Source organism: Pelodiscus sinensis, chromosome 3, assembly GCF_049634645.1.
Source record: "Pelodiscus sinensis isolate JC-2024 chromosome 3, ASM4963464v1, whole genome shotgun sequence".
Lineage (NCBI taxonomy): Eukaryota > Metazoa > Chordata > Testudines > Trionychidae > Pelodiscus > Pelodiscus sinensis.
The window spans coordinates 117,300,867-117,318,117 of record NC_134713.1 but is presented as its reverse complement, the minus strand read 5'-3'; the positions used below and the strand labels follow the sequence as shown (position 1 = coordinate 117,318,117).

The window sequence follows — 17,251 nt, the reverse complement described above, 5'->3', positions numbered from 1 at the left end:
ATCTTAGCCTGGACATCAGTGCTCCCATTGTAAATGTTTTTATATGTGTATCCCATGGTTTTTTCTCCAGAGAGGCTCTAAAATTCTTTCTCAGTTAGCTCTCAGTAGTAGAGAACTGTCCACTCTGAGAAAGATACTGGAGAACTGTTAGAACTTAAGCAATTTTAGCCACATTCTCTCTGTGCGGGTTCCAGACTGAAGTTTAACTTGCACCCCCAGTTGAGAAAAATAATCAGAACTTAAAGCTGGATCAATATTTTTATATGAGCGGTAGGGAGAAAAGGCTCAAAACTTTCATGCAGCATAGAAGTACCCTGAGAGAGAACCAAGCCCAAGTTGGCTGGCAGAGCATCTGGGTGCACTGAGATAAAGCTAAGCCCAAGAGACTCATAGAAATTTGCTGAGTGTAGCCTCTCCCTTTGTCACCTGCAGTGGATAGAGCTTGGAAGAGTCTCTCTGCTTTCTTTTACAAGTGAGCCTTGGACACAGGCCCAAGAACAAAGTGAAAATGGATATTTGCACTTTACCATAATTCACAAGTATTTGAATCATAGGGTTTGGTTCAAGTCCATCTCTGATTTGGCAGAAATGAAAGGCTATTTAGATTATTTTTCATTAGCAATATGTTTTTAAACTTTATTTCACCAAATCACTGCATTAGTACAGTGAGATAAATGTGGCCCGAGCGTGGCACTGCAATATTTCACATTCAATGTGACATTTTCATGGAGCTTACCTGGCACCTCTAATGACTACACTGTGCAGAGCAGTGATTTTCAATTTTTTTTATCTGAAGATCCTTAAAATGAAGGGGTGGATCCATTGGAAATTTGTCAGATCCTGTAGATCCTCTAGTGCACAGTGGATGACAGGTTGAAAACCAGTGATCTATGTAATGACAACCTTTTGCAGTCTCCTTAGACATAGTTGGCAGATCCCCATAGGTTTGCAGACCATAAGTTGAAAACTACTGGTGAAGTTTGAATAAAAAGGATCAAAGGGGCATTATTCCGTAGTGTAGAGCTAGGTTTATGAAGGTTGATAAATCCCCAATATTTCTGGTAATGAAAAATCAATATGCTTTAAATTGTTTTCTATTTTTAGAAAAATATGGCAGGCTCTGAGTTGCTTCCATCTTACTGGCTGATATTTTCTGATGTTTAACCTTTTTTTTAATCAGTTAGTGCTGCAACAATATAACTCTGTAGGAAACAAGCATTTTCTGTTCTTCAGTTTCTACTGTTCAGTTGTTGCACTCATTCCAGTATTTTATTTGTCGAGTGACTGATTAAATGGAAACGTGAGTATCAAAGTTATTTTCTCCATAACCTGATGGTGAATCTTAGTTCTTGGCCTTACAATGAGAAGTAGCAACATTTCTTTTTATATTACAGTATCACCTTGATCAAGGCATTGTGATACACTCTGTATAAACACTGTTTTACCATCATTCTGTCATATATTTCACTCTCGGAAGATGACCCAAACAAGTTAATTTTAATAATGCTTTCACAGCAGATTTGACAAAACGTGAAGAAGGTACCAATGTTAAACTTCTAGAGATAGCTACAGCACTTCACCAAGGTTTACGAATCTGAAATGCCATCCAAAATCTAAGAAGAACAAGGTACATATCATGCTTTCAAGTGTCCTAAAAGAGTAACACTCTAATGCAGAAACTATAGAACCCGAACCACCAGAAAAAAAAATCAATCTTATGCTGACACAGATAATGAAAATGAACATGCATCAGTCTGCACTGGTTTGGATAATAAGCAGAACCCATCATCAGCATGTCCTTTGGAATGGTGGTTGAAGCATAAAGTAACAAGTGAATCTTTAGAACATTTGGCACATAAATATCTTGTGATGCTGGCTACAATAGTGCTATGGGAACACCTGTTACCACTTTAAAAGGCCCAAACTCTCTGACAACCAAGTAGGAATAAGAGATCCTCCGGAATAGGGCTTTATTCCGGAGGATCGCGCCAGTCTGGACGCTCTTTTCCGGCTTTTCCCCAAGCCGGAAAAAAAGCGGCGGCCATGTTTATTTAAATCCCGCGGGGGATATTTAAATCCCCTGCACATTTCCCTATTCCAAAGTTCTAAATTAGCATGGCTATTCCGAAGAAGGGGCCAGTGTAGACGTAGCCCTGATGTTTAGTATCTTGTAGATTTCATACTTGCGGCACTGGGGACAGGGCAGCCCGAGGGAGGTGCGGATCCTGGAGCAATCCCCTTCTGTGATCCAGGGGCGGGCCCCGGGGCAACACCCTGCTGCTGAACACACCTCTCCCCCGTTCTACCCATCCCACAACTCCTTCCCGTTCCATCATTGCCTTGCTCCCTTTCCCCCTTCCCAAGCAATATTGCCCAGGGAATTATGGGAACCTAATGGAACTGAAGCAGCGTTCATCTCCCCCCACTCACCATCTGGTTGTCAGAAGCTGGAGAGGCCCAGCAGCCTGCGCTGACACACCACATTGCCCTGTAGCCTGCTGTTGCTCGCTTCTCACAGGCAGCAGGAACCAAAGCACCCTGGGATGGGACACTGCATTCCAATGCTGCTGAGAAGCCATGTGCAGTGGGCTGGGAGAGGGTGGCATGACGGAGCAGGACAGGCTGGGCTGCTCTGGCTCCTGCTACCCATGTAGTGAGTGGGGGGAGGAGGTGACTCCTACTGCTGCACCAGATCCCCTTAATTCCTTGGTCCCTCCCATCCATAGGATATAAAGGAGTGACAAGGCAGAACTGGGAGGCAAAATCAAATCAGTATCTTAGATTCCTGTATACAAATGCAAGAAGTGTGGGTAATAAACATGAAGACCTTGAAGTGTTAATAATTAAACACAACTATGACATAGTTGGTATCACAGAGACGTGGTGGGATAACACACACAATTGGAATATTGGTATAGAAGGGTACAGCTTACTCAGGAAGCATAGGCAGGGAAAAAAGGGAGAAGGTATCACCTTATATATTAAAAATGTTTACACTTGGACGGAGGTGCAGATGGGCGTTGGAGACAGACTTGTTGAGAGTTTCTGGATTAGGTCCAAAGGGGGCAAAGAACAAGGGTGGTGTCATGGTGGGGGGGGTCTACTACAGACCATCTACCAGGCAGACGAGGCTTTTGTTAAGTCACAAAATCATTGAAAGTGCAGGATTTGGTGGTGATGGGGAACTTCAACTATCCAGACATATGTTGGGAAACTAACACAGCAGGGCACAGATTATCCAGTAAGTTCTTGAACTGCATTAGAGACCATTTTTTATTTCAGAAGGTTGAGAAATCTATTGTGGGGGAGCTGTTCTTGACTTGATTTTAGCAAATAGGGAGGAACTGGTTGGGAGGAAAAGAAGTAATAGGCTTAAACTGCAGCAAGGGAGATTTAGGTTGGACATTAGGAAATACTTCCTAACTGTCATGGTGGTTAAACACTGGAATAAATTGCCTAGGGAAGTTGTGAAATCTCCATCACTGGAGATATTTAAGAGCAGGTTATAAAGACACCTGTCAGGGATGATCTACACATTGCTTCGTCCTGCCGTGAGGGCAGAGGACTGGACTTGATGATCTCTTGAAGTTCCGTAAGAGTATGTCTACACTGCACACTTATTTCAAAATAGCACGTCTATTGGTCCTATGGATGGGAGACTGACTGACTGGAGACGATGTGGGGAAGCTTTTGGTTATCTGATTGCAACATATAGCAAACTGCTTACTGGAAAGTGAAGAACCAGGGCTGGTGCTAACCAATTGGCGGCCCCGGGCGACGACTCGACTCACTTGTAGGGTTACCAGATGGTTTAAAGAAAAAAAGGGCCGGGGAGTAACCACGGAAACCTGGGGGGAGGTCAGGCTGCCGAAATGTGGTCGTGGCCCACCCCTAGGACCAGCTCTATCTGTGGCACCTTGAAAATGATGGCCCTAAGACCGGCTCTGCGAAGAACTTTTAATCATACAGGGTCAAACTCCGAATTCCTAATTAAAGGCCATTTCACCTCCTCCCAGAGTCTCACTCATAAATAGGCCCTCTGTGCACAGATCTCCACCAGAAAGGATACATGTCTTGTCAGCCTTCTCTGAAGCATAGCACCTCTTTGCACTGGGTCCTGTCACTGTGGAGAGTCCACTAGAGGAACCAGAAATCCACAGGTGAAATGGCACATATTGTATCTGGCCAGTTCCACCCAGAATCCATTGAGGAATGAACGAACACACACACACACACACACACACACACATACGAACGAATTTGGACTGAACAAGCCCTCCCTGCATGGTGGGTATCTTCAGAAACAGGAGATTATTTTCTCTTGTAATTCTCCTCCTCTGAAGATACATTCTGTAGGATTCTTGGTGACCCACACAGTTTGGAGGGAACCTCTGAAGTTGGTGTTTGTATACCTTGTTGTTTGTGTTTTACATTTGTCTGTTTGTTTTCTGTGTGTGCCTTATTTTTCCTTGGGAAGCTTTCTTTCCCATTCGTATCAGCAATTGTATGGAAGCTTCCACAGTTAAGGTTCTAAGACGGAATGTGACGGAGGTCAGAGAGGCTCACATTCCTATTCACTAACATTAGGAACAAAAAGCCCATTATATCTTGGGGCACTCAGCCTCTCTCACGCCTTGAGGCTGAGACAGAAGTGTGAGAATCTGGCATGACTATTCTCTTCAGAGAAGTTGAATTAGAAGACAAGGAGTAATTCCCCATTATTAGCACTCAGGAAGCAAGAGCCATATCTGAAGTCATTACAAATCTGGACACTTGACAGACAATCAAAATGTGGCACACATTTCTCCAATGTTGTTTTTCTAGTTAATTAAGCCATTATCCAAAGTGATTAAATTATCTAACCTAGAACATTTGGTGTATTCAATCTTTTTTATTTTTTTCCAGTAAACTGAATGCATGAAGTGGATAATAATAAGATAACTGTAATTAACAACCAGTCTCATTAGGGAAAAGATAAACATGTGATGAAGGGACATTGTTAACAAAGTAAATTAAAAACAACATTTAAACCACTCTATGCATGCAATGAAAGACTAGGTATTGAATTGTCATCATGGGAGTGACTTTACAGATGAGCTTATGTATATGGTAATATGGGTGTGATTCTGTTAATATCTCTTATAAGCCTTTGATATATGCACAGTGGGTAAATTTTCAGAAATCCTCACATCTCATTGACTTTCAGGATGATTTCAGTGTTTGATGGCCAGATTTTTAAAAGGTATTTAGGCACCTATCTCCAATTACATTAAAAAAATCTCATTCTGAGTCATTTAAACACTTCTGAAAACTTAATTCTGTATGTGAACTTCAGGCTGACCTGGCTGCTTATGCTGTTACATCCTGTGCTTCTCCTCTAACCAACCTGCTGCTTGTGAGCTTACCAAACAAGGGCATACAGGCCCTTTGCGCTGGCTCTCTAAACATATCCACTGGTTTCTTGGGGTGTGTCTACACTGCACTGGAGCTCATAGTAGGATACAATGTGAACTACGTGAATTGCGTATCTTATTTTGATCTTATTTCAAAATAGCTTATTTTGTAATTTGGCACTGTATACACAGTGCCAAATTTCAAAATAAATCACTATACCGAAACGTCCCTTACTCCTCATGAAATGAGGTTTACAGGGACGTCAGAGTAGCAAAACTGAAATAATGGGCAGTACTTCCTATTTCCTCCATCTTGCCAGCCATATTAGCCTTGATTGCCTTTTCATCCACTTTTATCCCACAACTATCTTCATGCTTTTTTCCACATCTATTCCTGGAATCACCTTCCCCCAAGTGATATATAAAAGGGCCACTTCTATTTCCCCTTTCATTCCCTTCTGAAGAACTATTGCTTCCAGGATGTCTACAACACATCAGTCAACTTATAAGGTAAAGGCTGAAGGGATGGGTGACATATTTTTTATTAAAATAGAATATAATGGGTATAAAACTGTAGGTTATTGACTATATCCCCCTCCCTCTGTCTCCACCCCTTTTTTGTTGCTTTTGTAGACTGGAAGCTCTTTAGGCCAAAATCTGTGGCTAACTCTATAGGGGTGTGATTCTCAGCTTGAGTAAACATTTGCGCTAGCTCTCATCTGAGCTAGCATGTATTGTAGCCATGATAGCATAGGCTAGCATCCCCAAATACATATCCCTGGGATTGTATTCCAGTTGGCTAACTCATGAAGAAGAGGGAGATGGTTCTCTCTAGACTGAGGAAAGTTGGGGGTAAATCTGGGGCCAATTAGGATTCCCTCTAATCTAGGACCCTTTTAAGACTGATGGGAAGGTTGAGTGAGACAATCCCCTGTGGCTAGAAGGTGAGTGGCTGAGTTGTGTTGTGCATGGAGGAGGCGGGGTGTCAGATGATAATGGATTTCCTGTGAACAGCATGGAAGGATAAGATACCTTGTGCTCTGGGCAAGAGAGTCAGGTCCCTTAAGAATCATATGAGAGGGGGTAGGAGGGTTTGAGATAAGAGCACATTCCATGTCTCTGGGAAGGTGGGTTCATGAGGCCTTTTATGGGGGATAAAGTGGGGCACACAGCTGCTGATGAACTAGGGAGGAGAGTTTATGTCAGGAATGTTTCACCTGCTGCTAAAGGGATGGAGTAAGTTGGGTTCTCTGTGGCTTGGGGTGAAGGGATCAGTTGATGAAGGAGCAGTGTTCCCGCTAAGCTAAGTGCTTGGGCAACCTTCCAGGAAAGATTAAAAATGCGGCCCAGATGATTAGCAGAGTGCTGAGAGCTGGCAGTATGTGTGTCTACTGGTGTTGCACATCTGCACATGCCTCCATGCACATAACACTTATTTTGCATAGGAGTAGAAAAAAATTAGAGGAAACACTTGCCCTGGAATGGGGGCAGTTTGGTTCCCTGAGACTTCTGAGAGGACGAAGTTTTGAGAGGAGGGGATTGGGTTTCCTGAATTTTTGTGGGAAGTGGGTCCCCTACAGCTTTGGTTCCTTTGTGACATGGGAAGGGACAGTTCACACTTCGCTATGGGTTTTTTTGGAGGAAAGTGGTAGGGAAGAGATGAATCAAGTGTGTGGAGTCTTCCTCTTTAGCCTGAGAATAAGGGCTACCTTGTGACCTAAGGATTAAGAGAAGGTGGGTTGGTTGAGAGAAGTGTGTGTGTGTGTGTGGGGGGGGGTCAGGTACTTTGAGAGCCATTGGGGTGGTTACTCTGACACTATGATGGGAGTGCTCCAAGTACCAACAATGCATAAGAGAGCAGGCTCACATCAATCAATGCTCAGGGCAGCAGCAGCAGCATGAGCATGGCTCTGTCTCTCCCTCTCCTTATTGCTGGAGCAGTACAGCTGGCAGAGGGACTGGGGACACATCCCTTGCCCTCCTAGCAGTTCTGTGAGGAGCTAACACTAGAGACTTTCCCTGAGAGCAGGGACAGGTGTGTCAAATAAATGGTAACTAGCACCAGGAGAAATATGGTAATTTTAATGAGGTGCTGGGGCAAGCTAGCTGTAGCCCTTTAGTGCTTTTCAGAATAAGCCACATGAAGCTAGACAACACTTCTGTTTGGGACAAACCTAGTGGAATGGTAGATATGAGAAAGAAATGAAAGAGGATTTGGTCCAATGGTGGATAACTACAAAAGGTACAAAAGGAAAAGTGTAACAGTTTAGAGAAATGTATATTTGTAATCAAGGGTAACATGTTCCAATTGGTATTTATATGACAGAATTAGAGTTAAACCATGTGAATTTGGGGGAATTAACCCCTTTTTAAGACAACCCCCCCCCCCCAAGCTTTTTATAGAAGATGTATATTTGTATGTAGTTTGATTTAAAAAAATATGTGCATAAGCTTGTATCTTCTTTCCTTTTCTTAGCTAAAAATAGGGTGGGAAAGGTAAATTAACAGAAAATAGGAACCAAAAATGTTCTTGATCAGATGTCATATATGGAATTGAGAGGAGAAAACTTTTCAGAGATACATGAGTCAGCTAATGCTAAATGTCTATTTGCTAGATAACAGAATGAAGTTATAACAGCAGCTTTTTTGGTAGGCAGAATGGTTGGGGAACAAAACCAAAGCCTTTCCATCTCATAGAGAGGTAGTGGACTTCCTGTTTTCTAACTTTAGCCTTTTGGATGATAGGGTTTGTGAAGTTTTTTAAATTTTTGGTTATGATTTGTTTAAATTTTAAACTTTTAAAATTTTTGGTTATGCCTTAAACTGGCCTCGTTTCACTTGAAGCTAGATCCTGGTTCACTCACAGGTGTCCACAAAACTCTTGACCAACCTGGATTAAGTTTCAGCTTTGGTTTGAGATTTTATAAAGAGTGTCTCCTAGTACTGTTCTCAAGACCCCTTTTACCAGTTTTTAAAACTTATTTGGCTATAGTTTCTTTTTTTTTTTTATTAAACAGAACAAACTCTATGACTGGACAGTAAACACCTTGCTTTCTGTGCCACTTGAATTTCAAGGGCAGTAAGCACCCTTTTATAAAGGTTTTTGAGAGGTGTTTGCTTCACTTAATTTAGACTTCAAGGCTTCTTACCTTTCTGTTACCTTGCTGCTCATCTCCTTTTGCTTTCTGGGCTCCTGCATTGCCTTAAGCTTCTGTGCATTCGCTCTGTCACCTATTCTGCTGATCAGTCATTGTGAGGTAGCTCTCTCTAGTCTGCCTAGGCTGCAACCAAACATAAGCCAGTGTGAGGTCACGTCTACACTGGCTACATCTACACTGGCATGATTTTCCGGAAATGCTTTTAACGGAAAAGTTTTCAGTTAAAAGCATTTTCAGAAAAGTGCGTATAGATTGGCAGGATGCTTTTCCGCAAAAGCACTTTTTGCAGAAAAGCGTCCATGGCCAATCCAGGCGCTTTTCCGCAAAAAAGCCCCGATCGCCATTTTCGCGATCGGGACTTTTTTGCAGAAAACAGTACTGTGCTGTCTACACTGGTCCTTTTGCGCAAAAGTTTTTTGGAAAAAGATTTTTGCCCGAATGGGAGCAGCACAGTATTTCCGTAAAAGCAGTGACAATCTTACATGAGATCGTCAGTGCTTTTGCGGAAATTCAAGCGGCCAGTGTAGACAGCTGGCAAGTTTTTCCGGAAAAGCGGCCAGTCTAGAGACAGCCATTTACTTTCTTTAGCTTGCTATGCAGCTTGCAGTTTGAGAGGCCATTGGCAGTCCAATTGTTAAACTAAACAGTTTGCAATAAATGCTTGGCAAGGTGTGGCAGAACGATGCCTTCCTTTCTTTGGAAAGCAGCCTTTTAAACCTAATTAGGTCTTTAAAGTAAATTTAAGCTTACATATAAAACATAATGCTAATAGTACATAGGCTTGTTACGTCATAACCGGGCAGAGTTCAGCAGATGCTCAGGAACCATATTTTATTTGTGTTTTTTTCCTGAGCTTTCAGTGTTCTTCTTGCACTGAAAAACAAGTAGTATTTTTGATTCTACCTTCTGTATCTGCTCAAATATATTGTTTCAATGCAAAACAAAGTCATTTAGCTGGCTCCCTTCATCTTCTATCACAAGCATGTCTCTACCTTTTTAAAGCTACCCCTCTACTTGAGCAATGCAAACATCCAAATAAATGTAGCTAAATTTTTCTTAATTGCTGTACACAATGGCCAGGGACCCCCATGATACAACTTCTCCCCCCTGAGAGAAGCTTGTGGAGTCTGACCAGGGAGCCCGGTCTGTAGAGGAGATTGGAAACATAAGAACTTGAATTTCAAACCCTCTCCCCTTGCCTCTATGGGGCCCTGCAGCTGCAATTCTGAATTGAAGTATTTTGGCTTTAAATTTTTATTAAAAAGTCAACATTTTTTGTGGGGGGGAAAAAGGCCACTTTCTAACTAGCTTTAGAGACTGCATGTGTGTGTGCACTGAGTGATCTCCATTTAAAATCTTTTTAATTGCCCTTGGAAATAAGTAATATAGCACCACATTTACCACAGTAACATAAGCCAAAACTGTCAGAATTGTAAAGGTAGACTTGTTATGTACACAAACATTGTTTAGGGAACAAAATAAGTCTGTCATTCAAATCAGAAGCATATAGTGGAGATTGTCTAGTGCTCTGAGTAGCGATAATGTTCACTGAGTTGCTATTTTAACAGTATTATGATACCCAAAACAAGCAAACAACAAAACAAAAATAAATGAAGCATCACAGCAGAACAATTACTACATAACATTTCACTTAGGCTGTGTCTAGACTGGCAAGTTTTTCCGCAAAATCATATGATTTTGCGGAAAAACTTGCCAGCTGTCTACACTGGCCGTTTGAATTTCTGCAAGAACACCTGACGATCTTATGTAAGATTGTCAGTGTTCTTGCGGAAATACTGTGCTGCTCCCGTTAGGACAAAAGCCTTCTTGCACAAATCATTTGCGCAAGAGGGCTAGTGTAAACAGCACAGTACTGTTCTGCAAAAAAGCCCCGATCGTGAAAATGGCGATCGGGGCTTTTGTGCGGAAAAGTGCGTCTAGATTGGCTACGGACGCTTTTCTGCAAAAAGTGCTTTTGAGGAAAAGCGTCCTGCCAATCTAGATGTGATTTTCCGAAAATGCTTTTAACGGAAAACTTTTCCGTTAAAAGCATTTTCGGAATATCATGCCACTGTAGATGTAGCCTTACTGTATAATTGTCTAAGGGGTCATACAAAAAGTCTCTGTCCACTGTATTACTTCTAATATAGCTACCTTTAGCAGTCCATAATATTGACCCAGGAGCAGAATACAATTAAAACATTTTAATTTCTTCTTCATGCCCATTTTAAATCTTGATGAAGGTTTTAACATAGAAAATGCAAGTCAAAAAAGTAATGTTCAAAAGTCTGGGGAGCATCATTATGTTGGCTGAAAATGAAGTCCAAAAAGAAAGGAAAGACTAATTTAAGTAGCAGTAACGATTTAAAATTGACTCCACTTCAGGAGGCTTAGCCTGATAATAGTTTGCTTTATTCAGGAGTTCCCAAAATCCAGTTTTCATATGCAAACGCTATAAATCATGTCCATATACTTATTATCAATAAAGAGAAATAGAAGCTAAGGTCAATAAAGGGGTAAAAAAAAAGTGATTACTTTGAGAGCAGAGCACCCAAACTTCAAAGCAATCCATTCCAGTTTGTTCAGAAGGCTCTAACTGAAGAAAAGAGACAGGAATTTTATTTGCTTCTTTAATGAACTGAATTTACCAGTGGTGGAAGTGAATACTAGTGCTGAGTTTGCCCAGTGTATCTGAGGAGAGTGAAAAGAATCCAGACTGGCCCAGAAGACTTTAAAGGACTTGATGAAATTACAGTGGGATCTTTCTCCCTCCCCCGGTTCTATCAAAAATTTTGTAGCATTGAATTAAACAAAAAGCGCACACTGTTCCGTGATGGCAATATTTAGTTGAAGGATCAAAAGAAGTTCAGTTCTCTCAGATCCATGCATGCAAAATGTCACAAAGGGGAATAATCAGTATGTTGTTTCACATGTAAAGTTATTACTCTGATCTGTTATATCTGTTAATGTATGACTCTGAAAGCATATTTTGAATTGGATAACCGGGGCAATGCCATTTAAATACATGAATATGTACAGTCCACATTTAATCAAAAATATAAACACTGTGCCAGGGCTGCTACTGCATAACCCTTATTCACACAGTAGTGTTTCCACATGTGAATAACGTCATTGAGTTTATAAAAATTATTCTTGAGTGAGAGTCACAGGATTAGGCTTTGTCCCTATGACAAAGAAGCTAGAAGTGGAAGCTCTGCTCAGAACCATACACACAGTTCTGCCAAAAGAAATGAACCAGCACCAGTGGTTAAAAGAGGTTTTTATGATGGGGGTGCAGAAAGTCATTGAATCAAACTGGAAACCCTATGATGGAAACCACTGCAAGCCAGGGGGCAGCACCCCTCACACCTGTAATTCTAGCACCCCTGACCAGGATAACACATAAGATTTATTGCTTCATAGCACAAAGAGATGTATCTGCTTTTTTTCCAACATACTTTAAATATTTAAGGAAGATTCCATACTGCCAAAAGAAATCATGGGGGTTCAATCTCTTCTTTGGCTGCTATAGTAAATATTTAGAAGGCTTGGCATCTGGACATGTTTGCACCATCCATGAAATCTAGCTATCTTTGCACAGTTCCCAATACTTGGTTTTTAAGTAGCACTTTATCAGAGGTGGGGGCTTGTGTCAAACAGCAGTTTTCCTTTGGACTTAGTGGCTGTACAAATTTATGAGACAGTTACTTTCATTTTAATCTAATATGAGGAAAATACAGGAAATGAAACCATGGAAAGCTGTTCATATGTCAGAGGAGAAATGTAACTGGAAACAAATTCTATTTGACCATGTCCAAATGCAGCTATTATTATGAATACTGCTGTAGCTTGCATGGACTAGTTTCTTTTTTCCTTCAACGAGTTGTCCTCAGATATTTATCAAGCGGACTATTGAACTTTTTAGGCTGTTACTGCTAGGTCAAGACTATATTTTAAGTTATATTGTTGCAGAGGATTTCTTTAAAAACTCAAGGCCTGATTTGCCTTTTAATGAAGTGTTATTGATGCCACTCTTGCAGTGTAAAGGGTTCTTACACTCACTTGAGGTGTGATTTACAGTCACTTTAAGACCCCTTTACTCTGCCAGAGTGGTAAAAGTGGACCCTAGGATTAAAAAACATTCAAGCCATTGGAGCCGACTGTGCCACAGTATTTACCATTACCACTGTCTGCAGAATCCCCATGTACTTAGAATGAAATTCTACAAATAGTGTAAGTATGCCTACTACAACTAGTACATGCCAGAATTGTAATGATACCCACTGCACCTATTTTACATGCAGATATTGGTTCTTTCAGAATCTGGTATCTACATGATTATCACAATAACCATGCATTAGGTTGATGAGCTTATATGTAACATCTGCTTATAGCACCTGATCTGAATATAATCAGCCAGTTTGCTCTGTTGGGCTAGAGAGTTTTCTTTTATGCAAATAATACTTTAAAGTTTTAATTCTGCTTTTCATGTCTCAAATGGAGATCCTTTGAAGATTGAAATCTTACTCAAATCATGCTTTTTTTTCCTGTTAGCTTATTGCCTTTTTTAGATTTTTTAATATGTTTAATTTTGGTTTCTTGATTTATTGGTTTGAAAGAAGTTTTCAATGAATGTTAAAATAGAAGGAAAATGAGATTAATGCAAGGAGTCAGAGTAGTATCCCTTGCCTTAGATTTTGCTGAATGTTTATATACCTTTGAGAATCTGGGCTTAAGAGTCTTTGAGACAACTATGAGAAGCCAAAGAGCTCTACAGAAAGGGATAATGGAAAAGGGGAGGGGCCCAAGGAGCAAGATAGATTGATCCTGGGGCAGGAGAGAGAAGAGGTATGGGATGTTTCCATGGGTCTAGGAACTATTTTGTCTTGAACTAGACTTGCTGTCTGTGGGTATGTCTATACACCATGCTTATTTCAAAATAAGATATTTTGGAATAACTATTTAGAAATAGCACATCTATACTGCAAGAATGCCTCAAAATTAGTCTGAGGCAGGCTTCCCTAATGTAGATGTGCTATCTCAATTTAGAGCCCCAGAAGGAATAACTTTAGAATGGCCCTGGTGAGGAGCTATTTCAAAATAGCAGCAGTGGCGCGTCAACATACACTTTATTTCAAAATAAGCATTATTCCTCATAGAATGAGGTTTACAGATTTCAGAATAAGCTGTCCATTATTTCAAAATTATTTTGAAATAACAGAATAGCTATGTAGACGCTTGCATTGCTATTTCAAAATAACGCTAGTTATTGCGAAATAACAGTGCAGTGTAGATACAGCCTATGTCTGTAGAAATTATGTGTCCTACATAAAGAGACTGTGCAAACTAGTCACAGTGGAACCTGAATCCATGTGACATTTGCCTCTTCTCGTGTTTTATTGCAAACAGAAAACTCACTTTAGGTTCCTAGAAATTTCCCTGTTAAAGTTCACAAGCTTTTTGAGTGAACGTGGGCCTAGTTTAGAGTGACACTGCACAAATATACATTTTTGGAATCTGAACTAAATCTGGGCTTGGTCTGCAGTTAGATCTGGATCTTGAAAACCCTCTCTCAGAAAAAGAAGGGCTGTTCCCACCATCTCTCATCAAAGTTGCTGAACTGAATTTTAGGTATTTGTTCAATTCTGATGCTCAAAGCAGAAGCTGGGAGATTGGAGGGCCTATGAAGAATACTGTGGTTTGAAATCCCAAAGTATCTGAATTTCATACAGCCCTAGTTATAACCTTTAGAAAAAAGAAAATTCCCTGTAATTCTTGTTCTTTCTAGAAAGTAGTTAAAGTAATGACACCTTTCTTTCCCCTTTGCTATATAATCTGTTAGTTTTCTTTGGGGGAAAAAATGGGCAGCCTGGTGTGCTGAGGTTTAGCAGAGTCCAACAGCTGCTTTGTTAATTGAAGTCAATGATAGTTCTGGGCTCAGGCCAGGTGCTGGAAGGGAAACCTCAGACTGGAATGTTTAGTAAAGCATTCAAGAGTTAGGTTTGTCTGGAGAGATGTCACAGTGCTGGTATTACTGACAATTGCACTCAGAACAGTCTGAGTCTACTCAGATGTCTGAAAAAATTTAGGTACAGATGTTCCTTTCTAAGGAAAGCTCACTAGCTAGGCTACTCTACACTGGCAGCTTCTTGCACAAGAACATCTTGTGCAAGGGTTCTTGTGCAAGAAAATGTCCACATTGCCATGTGCATGCTGTGCTTTTGCTCAAGAGCTCCCATGGCAGTGTGGATGCTCTCTTGTGCAAGAAAGCTCTGATGGCCATTTTAGCCATAGGGCTGTCTTGCACAAGAAATCCATGCCGAGTGTCCACACTACCCTCTTGTGCAAGAGCTCCTGCGCAAAAGGGCTTACACCTGATAAAAAAGAGCGTAACTCTAGTGCAAGGAGCCCTCTCTTACCATGCCATACTGTAAATTTCCTTGCGCAAGAATCTGCAGAGCATTCACACTGCCGGCCCGCTCTTGCGCAAGAACCCGCCAGTGTAGACATAGCCTAGGGCTACGTCTACACTGGCCCCTTTTTCGGAAGGGGCATGCTAATTTTGAAAGTGGGAATAGGGAAATCCGCGGGGGATTTAAATAAACATGTCCGCCGCTTTTTTTCCGGCTTGGGGAAAAGCCAGAAAAAAAGCGTCTAGACTGGCCCGATCCTCCGGAATAAAGCCCTGTTCCGGAGGATCTCTTATTCCTACTTCAAAGTAGGATCTCTTATTCCTACTTCCGGAGGATCGGGCCAGTCTAGATGCTTTTTTTCCGGCTTTTCCCCAAGCCGGAAAAAAAGCGGTGGACATGTTTATTTAAATCCGCAGGGGATATTTAAATCCCCCGCGGATTTCCCTATTCCCACTTTCAAAATTAGCATGCCCCTTCCGAAAAAGGGGCCAGTGTAGACGTAGCCAAGCTGTTTTACTGACTGAGGGGTGTTTTGAAAAATAAAGTAATAACAAAATCCTACAGATTTATTTATTTATTTTTATTCTTATTGAGTTCATTATAGCTACTTGTCAAATAATAACTTATCCAAGATGAATAAGGGTGTCGGATTTTGGTTTATGGTATATTCCTGTGTGTCAATATTTTCAGTTGTTCCCCAGCTTGCGTAAAATATTTTCCCACTTTTTCTTTTAACATTCTGTTAGGTTTCTTTTAACCTTCTGTTAGGTTAAATCTACACACAGATTGCTTGCATAATAATATGGTGAACTTTAGTATGGAGTTTTAGGGAAAAATTCTCCTCTCTCATTTGTCCTATGAACCTCTCCTGTGTTTTCAGTGTTTGATCCATATGCAGAATTTCCTCTGATGTCAGAGGAATTTTACCTCAAATTTGCATATCCCTTGAACATTTTCTTAAAGTTTTAAAAGCTGGAAAGGATTTCATCTTCTATATAGCATTTCAGGGAAGTTTTATTTGTGAAATGTGCTACATAATGAAACCCTAATTTTTCTCTCTTTATTTTGACTCTGCTACGTTTTGTCAATATTTCGATATACTGGAGAAGAATGAATTAATTTAAGACTACCTGTTGTGGAGATGACTTGAGTGGCTGTTTGGGGAAGTTTGAAGATTATGTTATCATCAGTGGTACAACAGCGTTTATAAACTGTATTACAAATGAAACTGCATATATGTACAGATGTCTGAGAAATTAGTGTATTAAGTACAATTTTGTGGAAAATTATTTGATTCATATACTAACTGGATGTTGAACATTAAATGATTGACATCCTGTTTATTTTTATCCAAGTACATTGCACTCTTTAGTTCACCAATTATTATGATACAGCAGCACCCATTTCAGAGGTCAGTAATACAGTGTGTATAAAAATGCATATCAAATCCATTTCATCCTCTTGGAATGTTACAACACCTCCTTAATAGCCTTACTTTCCAAGTTTTTTTTTCAAAACCTCCATTAGATGGCAGTGCAGCCCAAATCTTAGCAGTGGAAGAAATGCCATGTTCCAGATTGCAGTCAGAATAAGCTGAAGTTTTGGTTGATTGAAACATGACAATTGAAATTTCTGAATAAAGTTGAACAGCTGTGTGTAAAAACTGTCCTCTCCAGTTAGATTCTACTCTTATTCAGCACTTGACAATAATCTATCTAGGAGAATTGTTTGTCAATTTTTTTTAACCACCGTTATCGATTAAAAGGAAAAATGCCAAGTAATGTACCTCATTCTCTTACGTTCTATTCACTAAGCCTGTCCATTGACTTCAGTGGGACTATTCAACTTGCTTTGCTGAATGAGAGCCGAAGTTCTTTGTTAGCTTCATACTTATTCTGTACATCGGTTACAAAATACCATTTGTCTGAACACTGCAATAGGTAAAAATTGTTTTAGTTTTAAGCTCCCTCTGACATATTCCCTGAGGCTGCAGAATTTTTTCCTGAGAGCTTGGAGAACAGTGTAGCATATATGAAATTTTCATTAGCAGACACAATTCCAGGCTTCTCCTGTACAGAGAACATCATTACTTAGAAGGAATGTTGCCCAGTAACACATACTTTATGCTTATTTACCGAACTTTGAGGAAATGAATCACCACAAATTACATTAGTCAGTCATCAGTGTAGCTGTTGTTTCTGATGAAAAAGCTTAATGTAAAGCAGCATAGATAACCACATCACTGAACTTTTTCAAGCTCAGATAGCTTCTTTCTGGGTTTCTATGA

The 17,251-nt window shown here is 40.4% G+C and overlaps 2 long non-coding RNA genes across 2 annotated transcripts in view; one reads left to right on the top strand and one right to left on the bottom strand.

Annotated features, from left to right (window-relative positions):
* Nucleotides 1-3,943: 3,943 nt before the first annotated feature.
* On the bottom strand, nt 3,944-8,651 carry LOC142827641 (uncharacterized). Its single transcript, XR_012902342.1, has 2 exons — nt 8,543-8,651; nt 3,944-4,137 (listed from the first exon to the last, which is right to left on the bottom strand). It is a non-coding gene; the product is annotated as an uncharacterized LOC142827641 (long non-coding RNA).
* LOC142827642 (uncharacterized) overlaps nt 7,515-17,251 on the top strand; it is an 83,280-nt gene continuing 73,543 nt past the window's right edge. Inside the window, exon 1 of the long non-coding RNA XR_012902343.1 lies at nt 7,515-7,635. This is a non-coding gene — a long non-coding RNA (uncharacterized LOC142827642). The remainder of the gene's footprint in view (nt 7,636-17,251) is intronic.